Genomic DNA, 15,432 nt, shown 5'->3' on the forward strand with positions numbered 1-15,432 from the left:
GGTGCAGGTTCGATCCCTGGTCCGGAGGGCTAAGATCCCACATGCCTTCTGGCCAAAATACCGAAACATAACGCAGAAGCAATATTGTAACAAATTCAATAAAGACTTTAAAAATGGCCCCCCAATAGTCTTTAAAAATATACATATACAAGTCAGCTGTGAACTAACTTCCTGGGTGATCCACGGGTTAAGAATCTGCCTGCCAGTGCAGGGGACATGGGTTCGATCCCTGGTCTGGGAAGATTTCAAATGCCTTGGGGCAGCTAAGCCTGTAGGCCACAACTACTGAAGCCCGAGCTTTAGAGCCCAAGAACCACAACTAGAGAAAGCCCGCATGCAGCATCGAAGACCCAGCACAGCCATAAATAAATAAATAATATTTTTAACAAAAGGGCACGTATAATGATGTTTTCCCCTGCATGGGTTGCTCTCCTCTCCCCTCAGGATGGAATTCTCTGGGCTCTGTCCTCCCTTCGGCTCCGTCTGTCACTCTCCCTCCCTCTGTCTTACCAGACGGGCCTTCTCTTCTTCAACATTCCAGGCGCCTTCCAGCCTCTGAGCCCTCACACGGGCTGTTCCCGGTACCTGAATTGTGCCTCCTCTGTTTCCACCCCCTCCTTGGCCTTGCTACATCTAACCAGTTTCCAGGTTAAATGTCCATTTTTAGGGAGGTCTTTCTTCCTTGATCCTCCCGCCCCAAACTCCAGGCTAGATTATGTTTCCCTGTTTACTGCTGTCAGGAGGGGAGGCTAGAAATCTGTCTCTTCTCGGCGCCCAGCACAATCATAATTATCCAGTTATCAGTGAGATAATCATTGAACATCCCTCTGCCCCATTAGGCCGTGTGCCCCAAGAATGCAAGGACCGTGAGTGCTTTGTTTGCTTGTTGTATGCACAGCAGCTCCTGTGGCGGCTGCAGGAAATAGATTATTAGAAAATATGAATGATGCAAGGCTGAGATTCAGTCTTATAGAGGAACCAGGGGCCACAGACCCCAGAGGGCACAGACCCATAGCAGTGAGGCAGTGGGCGGGGTGGGGGGTGTCCACCCCTGTGGTCAGTGCTGATCTGCTTTCTCACCGGCAGAACCCACCACTCCCTGTCCCCCTCTTGACTGGCTTTCAGTTGCCTGTAAATTATATTTTTGGTGGCTGTTAATAAAAATATAGGGCTGGGGGAAAAAAAAAGACTTCTCCTAATAGAATTTTATTAAATGGCACTAGTTTAAAAATGTCTCGTAAAAAGTTAATTAATTTGGGATTTGGGGATGAAAGGCGTGATATAAATGTCAGTTATTATTATTACAATTTCAGCCTCACGCTTATGCTCTTGATCCAGCCCCTGATCTGGAGTTTCTCCTACACCCAGGGACTGGCAGCTCTGCTGAAATGCCAGAGGCAAATTTGAGCTTTGGGGCTCCATCAGGGACAGAGGGACTTAGCCAAGTGAGGTCGTCCTGCCTTTTCATAGAGGATAATGCCAGGCCTTGAGAGCTGGCGCCACTAAGTCAGGGCCAGGCGTGCTTCAGAGCGAAATGGTCTTGGTGCTCCAGGGAGCTCCGGGCCATCGAAGCAGCCAGGAGCATCAAGGTCACATGTTTAGCCCCAGCCTGGTCACAGAATCCTGTTGAGCTGTCAGACCTCTGAGAGATTAGAACCCACTCTCACTTGACAGAAGGGGAAACTGAGTTTGAAGAGGAGTGGAGGCTTACCTAACCCGTGGTCACATAGCAGGTTAATTAAATTTGTAGAGAAAAAGGCAGTGAAAGCAATTAGTGAAGTGGGGAAAACCTTCCAAGAAAAAAAAAAAGAATTCAGGCAATTTGTCGGTGACGGGGCTAGAAACTGTTTGCCAAGGAAACAAGGAGTCCTGGGACTTCCTGTGAGTTCAGAGAGACAGACAGCCTCTCGCTCCTTCAAGACACACACCCTCCCCCATCATTCCCCTGACTGCAGACACAGTACCTAGAGGGAAGAGCTCCAGACCTGACCCCGAGTGTAATTACTTCCGCGAGGTGGGGGGCAAGCTGGGATGTTAATCACCATCACAGACCCTTACATTTCTCTACTGAGTGTGGGCCAAGCAGTGAGGATCTGTGTGCTTCTATCTCCTGTTCTCTGCAGCAGGGTGGGAAAACAGCCCTTGCAGGGGTGTGATGGGAGCAGGTGGGTGGCAGAGTGTATGTAAGTGGCAGCTTGCAAGCTGGGGGTCTCATGCTCTTAGACTCACTTGTGCTTACAGAGCTGAAGGGGAGACACGGGTGGCTGGTTGGTTATCCAAGGGAACCTTCCCAGATGTCTGTCCCTGAGGCAGGATTCCCAGCCAGGGTGGTCCGTCTCATTTTCAGTGATGGACTTCACCCGATTCTTCCCTGCAGCCCATTCGTTCTGTTCTGCATGGCTCTGGGAGGGCCTGCCTTCTCCTGTCTGTGATTCTCTAATCCTTATTCTGTTTTCAGGATTAATCTCTTCTCTCCCAAGTAGACCCACTGTTGGTATACCCCACCCTTCACTCAAACTGTGTAGGTTGAGTGTCTGATTAAGAGGAGGGGCTCAGAGAAGGTTTGTAGAATGAAGGAGAGAAGCAAGCTCGTGCCCACCTGGGTCTCTTGACTGTCCATCCTGGGGCCTTTTAGTGAATCCTTATCCATCAGTGGGTTGGGATCTTCCAGGGTATTTGGGAATCCAGTAGAGCTGGATTTGAACCTGGGCTTATTCATGTAAAGAAGATACTTAAATCTTAGTAGTTCTGTTTCCTCATCCGGACAGTTGAGTTGTAGAATACCTACCCTGCAGCATTACTGTAAGGATTAAAAGAGGTGATGTGTGTAAAGTACTTAGTACATGCACAGTGAACACTCTGGTACCAGGGATTACCCTACACTCAAGGTGCATATGTCGGAGTTGGACCATAAGAAAGGCTGAGTGCCGAAGAATTGATGTTTTCGGATTGTGGTGCTGGAGAAGACTCCTGAAAGTTGCTTGGACAGCAAGATCAAACCAGTCAGTCGTAAAGAAAATCAACCCTGAATAATCACTGGAAGGACTTGATGCTAAAGCTGAAGCACCAATACTTTGGTCACCTGATGAAAAGAGCTGATTCATTGGGAAAGACCCGGATGCTAGGAAAGATTGAGGGCAAGAGGAGAAGGAGGCGACAGAGGCTGAGATGGTTGGATGGCATCACAAACTCACTGGACATGAGTTTGAGCTAACTCCAGGAGATGGTGAAGGACAGGGAAGCCTGGTGTGCTGTAGGTAGTCCATGGGGTTGAAAAGAGTTGGGCGCAACTTAGCGATTGAACACCACCACCACAACACTGATGCAATTTCCAGGAGACAGCATCCTGGCCCTCCTCCATAGCAAGTTCTTTAGGTGTCCGTTAAGTCCCACACAAGGCTAGACATATAGACTTCTAGAACCTTCCAATTCCTATGGCCACATGCTTCCTCTGATTATTAAGTGATTGTTCAATGGAACTGAACTGAATAAAGTTTTGGCCTGTGTTACAAAGCTCAGGGTCACATTCCTGGTTTGGGACCAGGCCTGCCACGTCTCCCTGACTGCTCTCTGCAGCTGGAACCAGCCCTGATGTGGGTGCTTTTGAGCAGGTACAAGGTCTCCTAGCCTTTTATCAAGTGAAAAGAGCCAGCAGTTGTCTCCACTCGAAAACAAGTGCCATGGCTCTATTTTTGTTTTAGAAGTAAAATTTTTATTCCTCCTCCTGCCCCATCCCCCCCCCAAAAAGAAAAAGCCGCACAGCTGCCTCAGACATTTAAAAGGCCTTAAAACTGGAACCCTGGAGCAACGTGGGGGAAAGGGTGAGTCCAGGGTGTCCCCTTGGGCAGCATCTTGTTGCCCTTGGCGAAGAGCATCCAGTTAGCCGTTTGTCTTCCCATTGGTCATTGGCAGAGCCGGGCAGGTTGCATGGAAGGAGATGCTGTGGCTCTCTCCAGGCAGAGCAGTCTTCCCCGCCTCTCATCTTTATTGGATTTCAATGAATCTGTCTGCCCTGGGTCATATGTGCAGTGCAGCCCCATAAACGGTGCGGTGGAATTTCTGCTCCCTTTGTATGGAGGGCCTCAAGCGCACTCTAGCTCCATTGTCAACCCAAATGTGGAAAATGCAGAAAATTCAGCAGAACTCACTTCTCTCAGGCATCCCTGAGGTTTAGAATATGACCATTCTTGTCTTGTAGGCACAAGCTAGTCAGGAGGTGGGGCGGGGGAGGAAGGCAGGTGGTGGAATGGCAAGCAGTCTTTGCCTGCAGACCCAAAGCCTCACACTTTCTGTGGAATGTTTCAGGGCTCTAAAGAGGTTTGCCCCCTGGACCTCACAGCTTTGCAGTCGTCAGACTCAGAGGAGGATCTGAGAATGTATGTGGCCTTGGGAATTGGAGGGTTCTGGAAAGAATCTAAGCCCTCTCCATGTTCGATCACCCGCTGGTTCGATCCCTGGGTTGGAAAGAGCCCTGGAGAAGGAACTGGCAACCAACTCCAGTATTCTTGCCTGGGAAATCCCTTGGACAGAGGAGTGTGGTGGGCTACAATCCATGGGGTTGCAAAAGAGTCAGACATGACTTAGCAACTAAGCAATAATGACAAGAAGCCCTCTCCTCTGAATGTGAAGCTGAGATGTTTACAGACAAAAACTTACTTGATTAAAAGGACGGGTCATTTCATCAGCTCTGGTTGATGCTTAAGTAGGTTGATCCACCTACTTTTGAGTGCCTGCTCTGTGCCAGGCCTTGTGCTGGGAGCCAGCTGTGCTGAGGTGAGCATATGGGAACCCCTGGCATCATGGCAATGCCAGGTGTAACGATTCAGAAGGCAGTGCCCTCCACGGATGAGGTGTGTATACAGGCTCAGATACATGTGGTGGCGTTATCGCTACACTTACTGGCTTGGGTTGGAAAGTGTGCTGGAGATAGGAGTGGTTTTGGTGTGTGTGCTCAGGCTTCCCTGGTGGCTCAGACGTTAAAGAATCTGCCTACAATGCAGGGGACCCAGGTTCGATCCCTGGGTTGGGAAGATCTCCTGGAGAAGGAAATGGGAAATGGTAACCTACTCCAGTATTCTTGCCTGGAGAATCCCATGGACAGAGGAGCCTAGCGGCCTATAGTCCATGGGGTCTTCTGTCCCTGGGGTCGCACAGAGTTGGACATGACTGAGCGGCTAACACTTTGACTTTCTTTTCAGTGGTGTGCGACTGTAGCATACCAGGCTCCTCTCTGTCCATGGAATTTTCCAGGTAAGAATACCTGAGTGGGTTGCCATTTTCTACTGCAGGGGATCTTTCTGACCCAGGGATCGAACCCACATTTCCTGTGTCTCCTGCAGTGGCAGGTGGATTCTTTAACTACGCCACCTGGGAAGCCCATGGAGTGGTTTGTAGAGTCCCTCAAAGGCATTTGGTTCTTCCTCCGGGTTGATTCCTCTGCATCCTCACCACAAGGTCATCCAACTTGAATGCCTCTGTTGTCAGGGTGGTCACTACCTTTCAGCTGTCCTCTTTGCCTGGAGGAGAATGTTCCTCTTCATCCTGAGCTTAGAGCTGCCTACCTCTGACTTCTGTTCCCAGGGCCACAAAACCGTGTGCTCTCTCTGCATGGGACCAGCCTCCCATAGTGGAGGCAGGTCTCTGGCCCCACACAGCCCTGCTCAATCGGCCATCACCACACTGGCTTCCGCTGGGGAAAGCACTGCCCGCCAACGTGTAAGTGTGTCACTGCCAATAATAGTGCAAAGGCTCCAAATCCGAGGGCCTTTCTAGGATCGTTTCCTGATTAATTAGGTCAGCGTCTCCAAAATCAATTTCCAGTGAAGTCGCGCCGCCCGGTAGCGCCGTTCCCTGCCCAGCCGGGCGAGTGAGTTGGCGCGGGAGGCAATTCCCCGGTCTCTGGTGCAGTTCAGGCCTCGTCTCTACCTGGGAAGAAAGTCACATTGCACGTCTCTTCTGTGATTATCCTGACTTTTTATTTTATCTGCCCTCCCTCCTCAAATCTTCCATTAAACCCCCGTAGATCCTGCTTCAAACAGGCAATTAGACTAACAACGTAATTATATCCCTCAATGCTAATTGTAACTGGTTTAGGGGAAAAACAAAGAGAAAGAGGCTTCAAAAATCTCTGGAAACTGAAAGCGGCTGTTATCATTTCCAGGTATTTCTTGTCCCCGTGTGTTTCTTTGGGAGCCTGGCTACTGGCCGGCAGCAGTCTGTGTCCAGTAGCTCTGCATTTGGTCCCCAGCACCCTTAGGATGACTCTGGCCTGTCCCCTCTCCCCTCCGCACGTGCTCGTGGCATCTTCTTCGTGTCCTCCTGTACTTCCCTGTGTCTCTCTGCTCCTCTGGCTCTCGTTTCTTTGACTCTCTATCTCAACCCTTTTTATACTTTTAGAGCCACTGAGAAAAGGATGAACAAGCAAGGAGGTGGATGTTTTGGGGAAAATAACATTTCTTCTTGCCAACACTCCATCATTCCCAATGTCTGTAGCCTGCTGGTTCATGTGATTTCGCTTGGGGAGGCTGGACGGAGCCAGACCTGGTTCAGGGTTTGAGCCGGTCATGTGACAAGGATGCTGTAGAGAGATCTCCTGCCACCCTGCCCATCCATCCTCAGCATTTCCCAGGTCTCTTCTCCTGGCCAGGAACTCTGTGTGCTCAGAGGTGAACAAGCGTTGGGAGCCACCCATGGCCTGGGGAAGAAGGCAGGCTGGTAGGTAGTGGAGCAGTGGGGCCATTGAGAAGAATGTACATCAGAGGGGATCTAGCCCTGCCTAGGGTGGCTTGGGGCAGGGATAGGAGGTGGAGGAGGGCAGGGTGGGGATGTTGAGAAGTTTCTAGATGGAGGTGATGTCTAGGATGCGACTTGAAGGATGAGGAGGAGAGTTAGCCAGGCAGTGAGTGTGGGGAGCAGATGCAGGAAGCCTGGTGTGGCTGGAACATTAGGTGTAAGGGTTGTGGTAACGGGAGCTGTAAAGGAGCGTGGTGTTTGCCCTGCAGCAGAAGGGGAGCCTGTGAAGGGTTTAAATGGGAATGGTCGTATTTAGATCTTACAAAGACCATGCAGGCTGTCGGTGGAGGCTGTTGGACTGGAGGGCCATGAATGGAGGCTAGAGGCCCGTTAGAAGCTTTGGAGAAAGTCTGGTGATTTTTTTTGAGTGCTGACTGCCCAAGTATCTGCCCGCCTTGATGTTGATCCGCTAGCTGTGTTGTGTGACTTTGAGATGGTCACTGCACTTCTCTGAACCTTCCTCTCCTTGTGAGATTAAAAGGAGGCTAGTCATATTTACCTTTCCATGTTGTAGGGGGTGTGGATGAGAAATAAAGTCTGTAAAGTTTCTGGCTCTGTGCTTGACGTAGAATAAACATCGAAGTGGTACTTTTGAAAAGGGAGGATTTACCCACATGACCTGGGTTATTTTTCCAAAATTCAGGTACCCCCTCCTCCTATCAACTTGCATTTCCAGAGGAGGGAAACTCAGGCAATTACATGGTGGTGGACTTCTTGAGAACCCCAGCAGAATGTGATAGCTCCTCAGTTATCACGACTTTTACCATTTCTGGAGTTGAGTCCCAAACCTTGGCCTCCTGCCTCAGAACAGATTCCTGGTTCTCTGCCATTTTTCTTTTCTCAGAAACAGGGTCTCCCAGTTTGACGATGGAACGTGCTGATGATGTTTTCCTTAGGGTAGATGTCACGCACAGTGCTGCTTTGAAGCCTGAAGTGGAGACTTTGTCGTCTTTCAGATATCAATGCACTTGGAACCCCGCTTTCCATAAATGTGTGCAAGCTTTTGTGACACCCAGTTTGGGCTGTGAAATCCCAGGTATTTCAGCCCTCGGTTTGCCATCAGTTACGCGGATAGGGTGTTTTCATTAAAATTTCCATTAACTGCTTTTTTTCTCATTTTTTAAAGCCAGTGAGCAATTTATAGATTCATTAACTTTTTACTACACTTGTGAAGTCGGGAAGAGGGGAAAAAAGGAAATGAAATATTTGGTAGTCCTTAAATATGGAGGATGGAAAAGCTGGATGTTTAGAGCTGGTCTGTGGGAGTATTAGGAAGGCCTGAGATCTTCCAGAAGAATTCAGAACTGGAGCAAGGAACACCATCCCTTTCGCTCTCTTCTCCTTTTTATCCCCTCCGCCCAGAGCAGATCCATCCTTTTGTTTGTAACATTGACTATCTTTTCTCCAGATGGCTGTCTTTTCTCTGATGACGCACCTCTCCCCCAGGAAGCCCACCACTTCTGGGAAAATTGTGCGGCTCTAAACATTATTTCCTTATTTTATTTTGTTTGCTTGCTTTGGGCCACACCATGTGGCATGCTGGGCTTCCCGGACCAGGAATTGAACATGCAGCCTCTGCTGTGTGTGTCAGTGCAGAGTGTTAAGCACTGGACCACCAGGGAAGTCCCCTTATTTCTTTGTGTTGTGTCGCAGTCTGATTATTTACAGTGCTCTTATTTCATTTGTTTTGGTGGGTGAGTTAGTTACAGCACTGTAGTTGAGTATATGGGCTTTGGGGCCAGGCAGGCTTGGGTACAGATTCGTTTACTAGCTGTGTGATTCGGGGCAGGTAACTTGACCTTTTTGAGCCTCACTTTATCTATTAGTATAAAATCACAGTAGTATTAGGGATTCTGGGAAGCCCCAGGAACGTGGCAACAGTATTCTTCAGTGTACACAAGTGGCGAGGATAAAATGAGATGGTTTACTGAAGAAGCCAGCTTCACATTCCAGACTGTGCCATGCACGGGACAACTCAGCTGTGAACGTTCTCACTTGGACCCGGTTCCCCACAACCTCCCAGGACCTCAGTTTCCTCGGTTCTGAAGTGAATGAATGATCTCTAGATAATGAGGATGTTGGATGATTGCTCACATATTTAATGAGCCTTTTAGAGTCATTGGCACAGCATAATATCTCCATCCACACTAGCAGTCATATAGTTTTTGTGGCTGCAATTACATACAGCATAAAAACCTCACTCTCAGGGTCTACTGTATTAAAAAGGCAATAGGCTAAGCATTACCTCCCCCAGAGCCTCTTAGGGAAAAGGTCAGTGCTTAAAGATATTCCCAGGTCATCTTGTCTCAGCCCTGGGTGCAGCTTGGCTGCTCTGAGTGCTTCCCAGGGGACTGGTGTGTACCTGGGCTCAGCCACCGTGTCTACTCAAGTGGCTGCATCCTGAGAGGACACAGGGTAGATGCCAGTCTTCGGAGATTCACAGGTCTTTAATCTGGAGAAGGGTAGCATCCCAGGAAATTCCCTTGTCCAGATACCTGCCTTTATAGATGTGCAGGCTGGGTCTTTTAAAGTTTGGTGAGTTTTTCCTCAAAAGTAATAGTGATAGAAAGCTAACTAGGAAGGAGAGGAAAAAAGTTGTATGTTTTTTAGTCATCCAAAGCTGGTGCTTTTTGGCATATTGTATTTGTGCCTGCAGTGTTTATATAAAATTGTATACATATTTTTGACTCTGTTCTGATATTTCGCTTTAGTACACAAGCGTTTTTCTTGTAGGTCTCCACCATTCATGCATTTGTGGGCTTCCCAGGTGGTGCTAGTGGTAAAGAGCTCGCCTGCCAATGCAGGAGACATAAGGATGTGGGTTTAGTCCCTGAGTTGGGAAGATCCCCTGGAGGAGGGCGTGGCAACCTACTCCAGTATTCTTGTCTGGAGAATCCCATGGACAGAGGAGCCTGGCAGGCTATAGTCCATGGGGTCACAAAGAATTGGACATGACTGAAGGTGCTGTGATTCATGGGGTCGCAAAGAGTTGGACACGACTGAGCGACTGAGCTGATCTGATCTGATCTGAAGCAACCTTGCCAGCATGTATATAAGGGTCACAATAATGTGTTCCGTTTTTGTACACTTGAGACTTTATTTATAATAGTGTCCACTGTCATAAATAACACAGTGGGCATCTTTGTGCATGAAGCCTTTTCTTTCTCTCCTACAGTATTGATAGGATTTGTTCCCCAATGTGGTTAAAGAATATGAGAGTTGGTAAGTTGGTTGTGACAGTGAACCAAGTTAAAATTAGAGAAAGGAAACAGTGGATGTGACAGCTGAGGGCACACAGCTGCCTTGGAGAGTCTTTAGAAGAATCTCATTTGGGCAAGTTAACATGGCAGAATGCTTCCTTCTCATCCTCCATCTTACCTGAGGTTGGAAGCTGATGGCTTATTTTATTTGCCCAAAGACTTCGGATCTAGTGGCTGGAACACTGGTTTTTGTTTTTTTTTTTTTAACATCCATAGCCTAAAACATTGGAGAAGGCAATGGCAACCCACTCCAGTACTCTTGCCTGGAAAATCCCATGGACAGAGGGGCCTGGTAGGCTGCAGTCCATGGGGTCGCTAGGAGTCGGACACGACTGAGTGACTTCACTTTCACTTTTCACTTTCATGCATTGGAGAAGGAAATGGCAACCCACTCCAGTGTTCTTGCCTGGAGAATCCCAGGGACGGAGAGCCTGGTGGGCTGCCATCTGTGGGGTCACACAGAGTTGGATACGACTGAAGCGACTTAGCAGCAGCAGCAGCAGCCTAAAACATGTATGCCCATGACTGCAGCGCCCCACACTGGGCTTAGCAGAGCACTGTGCCCGATAAAGCTAACACCTGTGAAAGGGAGTTGCAGATGGCGCTGAAATACATGTGACCTCACTCTTTTTACTTCCACTCTAGGCCCTTATTTTCCATCTGTATAACAGACCCCTGGCTCTAAAGACTGTGCATGGATGAGAAAGTACTATATTTTGTGCACTGAAAGTGTTCCCCACTGAAGTTCATCAGGGAAGGAGATTCAAGCTTAATTTTGAATAAAGTGTTAGTGGTTGCCTGGTACAGGGGAGGTCGGTGCTTTGAGTAGACTTCTGAGAATCATACACTGTCTTCCGATGCCTCCTCTTAACTGTTAAGTCATTTGCGCTTCTGTAGTTTTCCAGTTTTAATTAAATGCAGGCATTTTCCGTATTCTACTGCTTTGGCTGTCAAGTTTGCTGACTATAGATATTGTGATGGGTTGACTTTTTGAAATGAGCTTATTGATGGAGAAATAATGGCGGTACCAATGAAGTCAGGGATAACCGTTACTTACATAGCACTTAGTCTGTGCCAGGCACTGTTCTAAGTGCCTTACATTTATTAACTTTTATCACTTAATGATTTCATTTAATCAATTCATTTCATGAAAGAGAAGCAAGACAGGGGATCTTGGAAAGGAAGACTGGAGCCAGGAGACAGAAGGAGCTCAGTATTTGTCCTGGAAGAAGACTTGGATTTGAAATTCTGCCCTGCCAGTAACTAGTAACTTTGGGCAAAGTTCCTTAACCTCCACTCCCTCCTTTCTGAAGGGGAAACTGTGGCTCCTACCTTGTAAAGAATTAAATGAAGTAATGGATGTAAAAATCCCATCAATCACTAACCAGATATGAGTCACTGATAGAAAATGTTATTCCTGCCTCACCCCAGGCTCAGGATTTGGGGAAGCTGGGTCATTTTCCCCTTTAAGGATACCATGTAGACGCTTTCTGTCTGTTGGGCTGTGTGGTAGGCTCTGGGGAATCCAGAGGCATGGCCTCTGTTCGGGGAAGATGTATGATCCAGCTGGAAAGACAGGTCATAAAAAGATGACTGAGTGTACCAGCTGGTTGATCAATACTATTTGAATGGCTCAGGCAATAAGAGAACAGGGGAGCGAGGTCAGCCTTGGAAAAGGACCCTTCGGTGAAAGGGAAGGTGTAGTGTGAAGCTATGCCTTCAGCAGCAGCTGGGACAAAGAGGGACACAGAGTCGAGTGTGTGCCCCCGGGGACAGGAACACACCTGTCTCCTATGATACGGTTTAGAAACCACCACCAGGCCACTGCAGTGTGGATCTGGAGTTGCCTTTGAAGATGGACGGTTCTGGGGTCTTCGCAGCCCACCCAGCTGGCATCAGACTTGATACCTCAGAGCCTCCACTCCTGATCCTTGGAACACAGTGTTCTAGATCTGGTCAGGAGATGCTTCTAGAGTGCCCACTGGGTGCTTGGGTCTTCCAAGTAGCGTTAAGGACAGCTGGCTTTTCAGGTGACATTTGTGGTAAAGAACCTGCCTGCCAATGCAGGAGACAGAAGAAATGTGGGTTCGAAACCTGGATTGGGAAGATCCCCTGGAGGAGGGCATGGCAACCCCTACTCCAGTACTCTTGCCTGGAGAATCCCATGGACAGAGGAGCCTGACGGGCTGCAGTCCATAGGGTTGCAGAGAGTCAGACACGACTGAAATGGCTTAGCACACGTGCTCACAGACTTCCACCTTGTGCATTTCCTGTCAGTAGTAGATTCCCCAGCAACGGGTAGAAGCAAAAATATGTGGAAGGCCATTCGAGCACCCCTGTGTTGGGGCGCTAGGACTGGAGGGCTGGGCTCCCGTTTCTCAGACCGCCAGGGTCCTTTCAGCCCTGAGCTGTGACTGCTGGATATTGTGGAAGACAGTGCAGGTCAAGGGAAGATAGTCGTTGCCTGTGAGGAAGTTACAGTCTAAACAGGGCAGCGGGACCCAGGTGGGCCCTGGGCTAGGCTGCCAGGACCCTGCTATCAGGTGGTTTCAGCCCTCCAGGAGTTTTCCCATCTGAACTGATCAGCTGTTGGTTGGCCCTCAGCTGCATCCCTTTTGTTCCTCTGTGTGCTGTGAATTTCAAGAAGCCACGTTTCTTAGATATCCTTGCTCTCTGGCCTTTGAATGGTTTAGCCGGAAGGATGCACAGCAGGAATGTTGGGAGATGGAAAGAAGGTAGAAGCCAGGGTGTTTCTCCCCACTCATTCCCTGCCTCTCTTGGTGTTTTCTGTGTAGTTCCAGCGCCTCCCTCTCTGAACCACTCCCATTGAGCGGTGCCTACTGAATTGTCCCAACTCCGGTTAATGCGTGTTCCTCTCTCTCTCCAGGCCTAGAGGGGGAGCAACTGCTCTCCACGTGCTAATCCTCAGTTGCTTTTCGGCCCCCATATGTCTTCTCTACCCAGAGTTGAAGTAGTTTGTGTGCTTAGTCATGTCTGACTCTTTTCGACCCTTTGAAATGTACTCTTTGCAACCCTTTGGACTGTAGCCCGCCAAGCTCCTCTGTCCATGGGGATTCTTCAGGCAAGAATACTGGAGTGAGTTGCCAGTTCCTACTCCAGGGAATCTCCCAACCCAGGGATCAAACCTGCATTTCCTGTGTCTCCTGCATTGCAGGTGGATTCTTTATCCACTGAGCCATCAAGGAAGAAGTAGCTTACTCTCCTCAGATCCCTGTATTAAACTGCCTCCATTTTAAAGATCTAGAGTGGCTTCTCTTCTTCTGGCCCAGACCCTGAAGAATGTACCACCTAGATCAGACCCCGTGGAGCCTTTGGTTGCTGCCACTGTGAATAATCCCATGGAAGCCATGGTAAAATAATGGGTGCCCTAATGACTTCAAGATACCAGATTTTGTTTTCCCCTGCAAAGAAAACAGAATTGTAGAATAATTTCAAAATAGTTTGGCTGTCTTGATTTCTCAGCAGGCGCCCATGGTTTTCTTCATGGGCCTCTCATTTTGAGGGTAATGGGCGACTCCTTCCTTTCTAACTGTGAGAAGAACTATTTTTATTTTTTTAAAAATTTGTGCAGTCATTTCCCCCCTCCCCCTATTTGCCTGGACTGTTGATCTTGTGATATATTTATAGAGATTGTGGTTGGCTGACCAGGAGTTATTTTGCAATAGGAATTTGTAAGATTTCTACTTTGAGCATGTGTTCCAGACTTTTCTTTCTTTAAAAAGAAATAAAAAATCTTTCGTAGAGCTTCCACTTTGCCCTTCTGTAATTATTTCTCTTTCACAACCAAAGTAAGCCTTCTGTTTTGCATAGTTTTTTAATGTGTATTTCGTTTGTCTCTGGTCTTCTCTCTCCTTTGGTGTCTCTTTTTAACTCCAGACTTTAAAAGGCCATGGTTCCTTCTTCATGTAGGAATGTTTTTGCAGATGAGAATGTGAAGACTGGAAAAAGGGTGCTTTAGAGACCAGGAGACCTCTCTTTCTCTATCTGTAAAAAAAGAGTATTGGGCTAAATTTGTGGGGGCAAGCATGCTACTGTCCCCAGCTTTACCTCACTCACTACAGACATCAATAATCAATCACAGCACTCTTCCTAGAGGAGCACTGGTGTGGCCCCAGAATCCTTCTCAACACATTGCCCCAGGCAGCCACAACTAATTGTGTAGAATTGGCGCTGAACAAAAATGCCTGTTTGCCTTTCTTGGACTAGATGATCCCCTTGACCCCATTCACCATAATGGTTCTCTAAGTATTGTTAGTGTAGTTCCTTTATTCTTTAAATCAGTTGAAAGTCGTGTCCGACTCTTTGTGACCCCCAAGGACTGTAGCCTGCCAGGCTCCTCTGTCCACAGAATTCTTCAGGCCAGAATACTGGAGTGGGTAGCCATTCCCTTCTTCGAGGATCTTCCCGACCCAGGTATCAAACCTGGGTCTCCTGCATTGCGGGCAGATTCTTTACCATCTGAGCCACCAGGGAAACCCCTTAAATCAGTTGACTGACCTTGATTACATTCCTGTGTGCTGCACAGCCGCTAGCCACCCTCATGGGACTTGCAGTTTGCTTGGGAGCAAGGCTGCAGGGAGTGGTGATGTTCCCAGGGTGCTGTAGGAGATTGCCCCTGTGGTCAGGGAAGCCTTTTTGGAGCAGTGTCAGGGGTCCAGCGGGTCAGAGTGGAATGTAGTCTAGGCGGTAGGACAGCTGGAGGCAAAACAAGTTTCAGAACTGGGAGGGTCCTCAGAGCTCATGGGTCAGAACTCTCTAGATTATAGCTTGGCAAACTCATGCTCAGAAGACTTGGTCGAATTTTAATAAGTGATCATTATTTAGCTAACGTTTAATACACGATAAATATTTTAATAAATGCTAATTATTTCTGTAGTTAATACTTATACAGCACTATGTGTCAGGCATATTTACTTATTTTTGGTTGCACTGGGTCTTTGTTGCTCCGTGCGGGCTTTCTCTAGTTGTTGTGTCCGGGGCAATTCTTCGTTGTGGTACATGGGCTTTTCACTTCTGTGGCTTCTCTTGTTGCGGAGCACAGACTCTAGGCTCATGGGCTTCAGTAGTTACAGCACCAGGGCTCACTAGTTGAGGCTCACAGGCTTTAATTGCTCCACTGAGTGTGGAATCTTCCCAGACCCGGGATTGAACCCATGCCTCCTGCATTGGCAGGCGGATTCCTATCCACTGTACCACTGGGCAAGTCCTGTCAGGCATTGTTTTGAGAGCTTTAATATACTAAGTGATCTAGTCCTAAGTAACCTTGCAAGGTGACCACTATTAAATTTCCTGTATGGACAGGTGAGAAAACTGAGTCCCAGAGGGTTAAGTGATTCACCCAGTGTCACATGGCTTGTAA

General features: G+C 48.2%; 1 protein-coding gene across 27 annotated transcripts in view; it reads left to right on the top strand.

The window, feature by feature from the left end:
• Positions 1-15,432, top strand: part of ZNF618 (zinc finger protein 618) — a 204,755-nt gene that overhangs the window by 83,232 nt on the left and 106,091 nt on the right. The window contains exon 3 of one of the 27 annotated variants that reach the window (XM_055579437.1): positions 5,199-5,250. The exons of the other annotated variants lie outside the window; for them this stretch is intronic. The gene's annotated coding sequence lies outside the window, so the exon portion shown is untranslated. The remainder of the gene's footprint in view (positions 1-5,198; positions 5,251-15,432) is intronic. 27 annotated transcript variants of the gene reach the window in all.

This window comes from Bubalus kerabau, chromosome 4 (genome assembly GCF_029407905.1).
Source record: "Bubalus kerabau isolate K-KA32 ecotype Philippines breed swamp buffalo chromosome 4, PCC_UOA_SB_1v2, whole genome shotgun sequence".
Classification (NCBI taxonomy): Eukaryota; Metazoa; Chordata; class Mammalia; order Artiodactyla; family Bovidae; genus Bubalus; species Bubalus kerabau.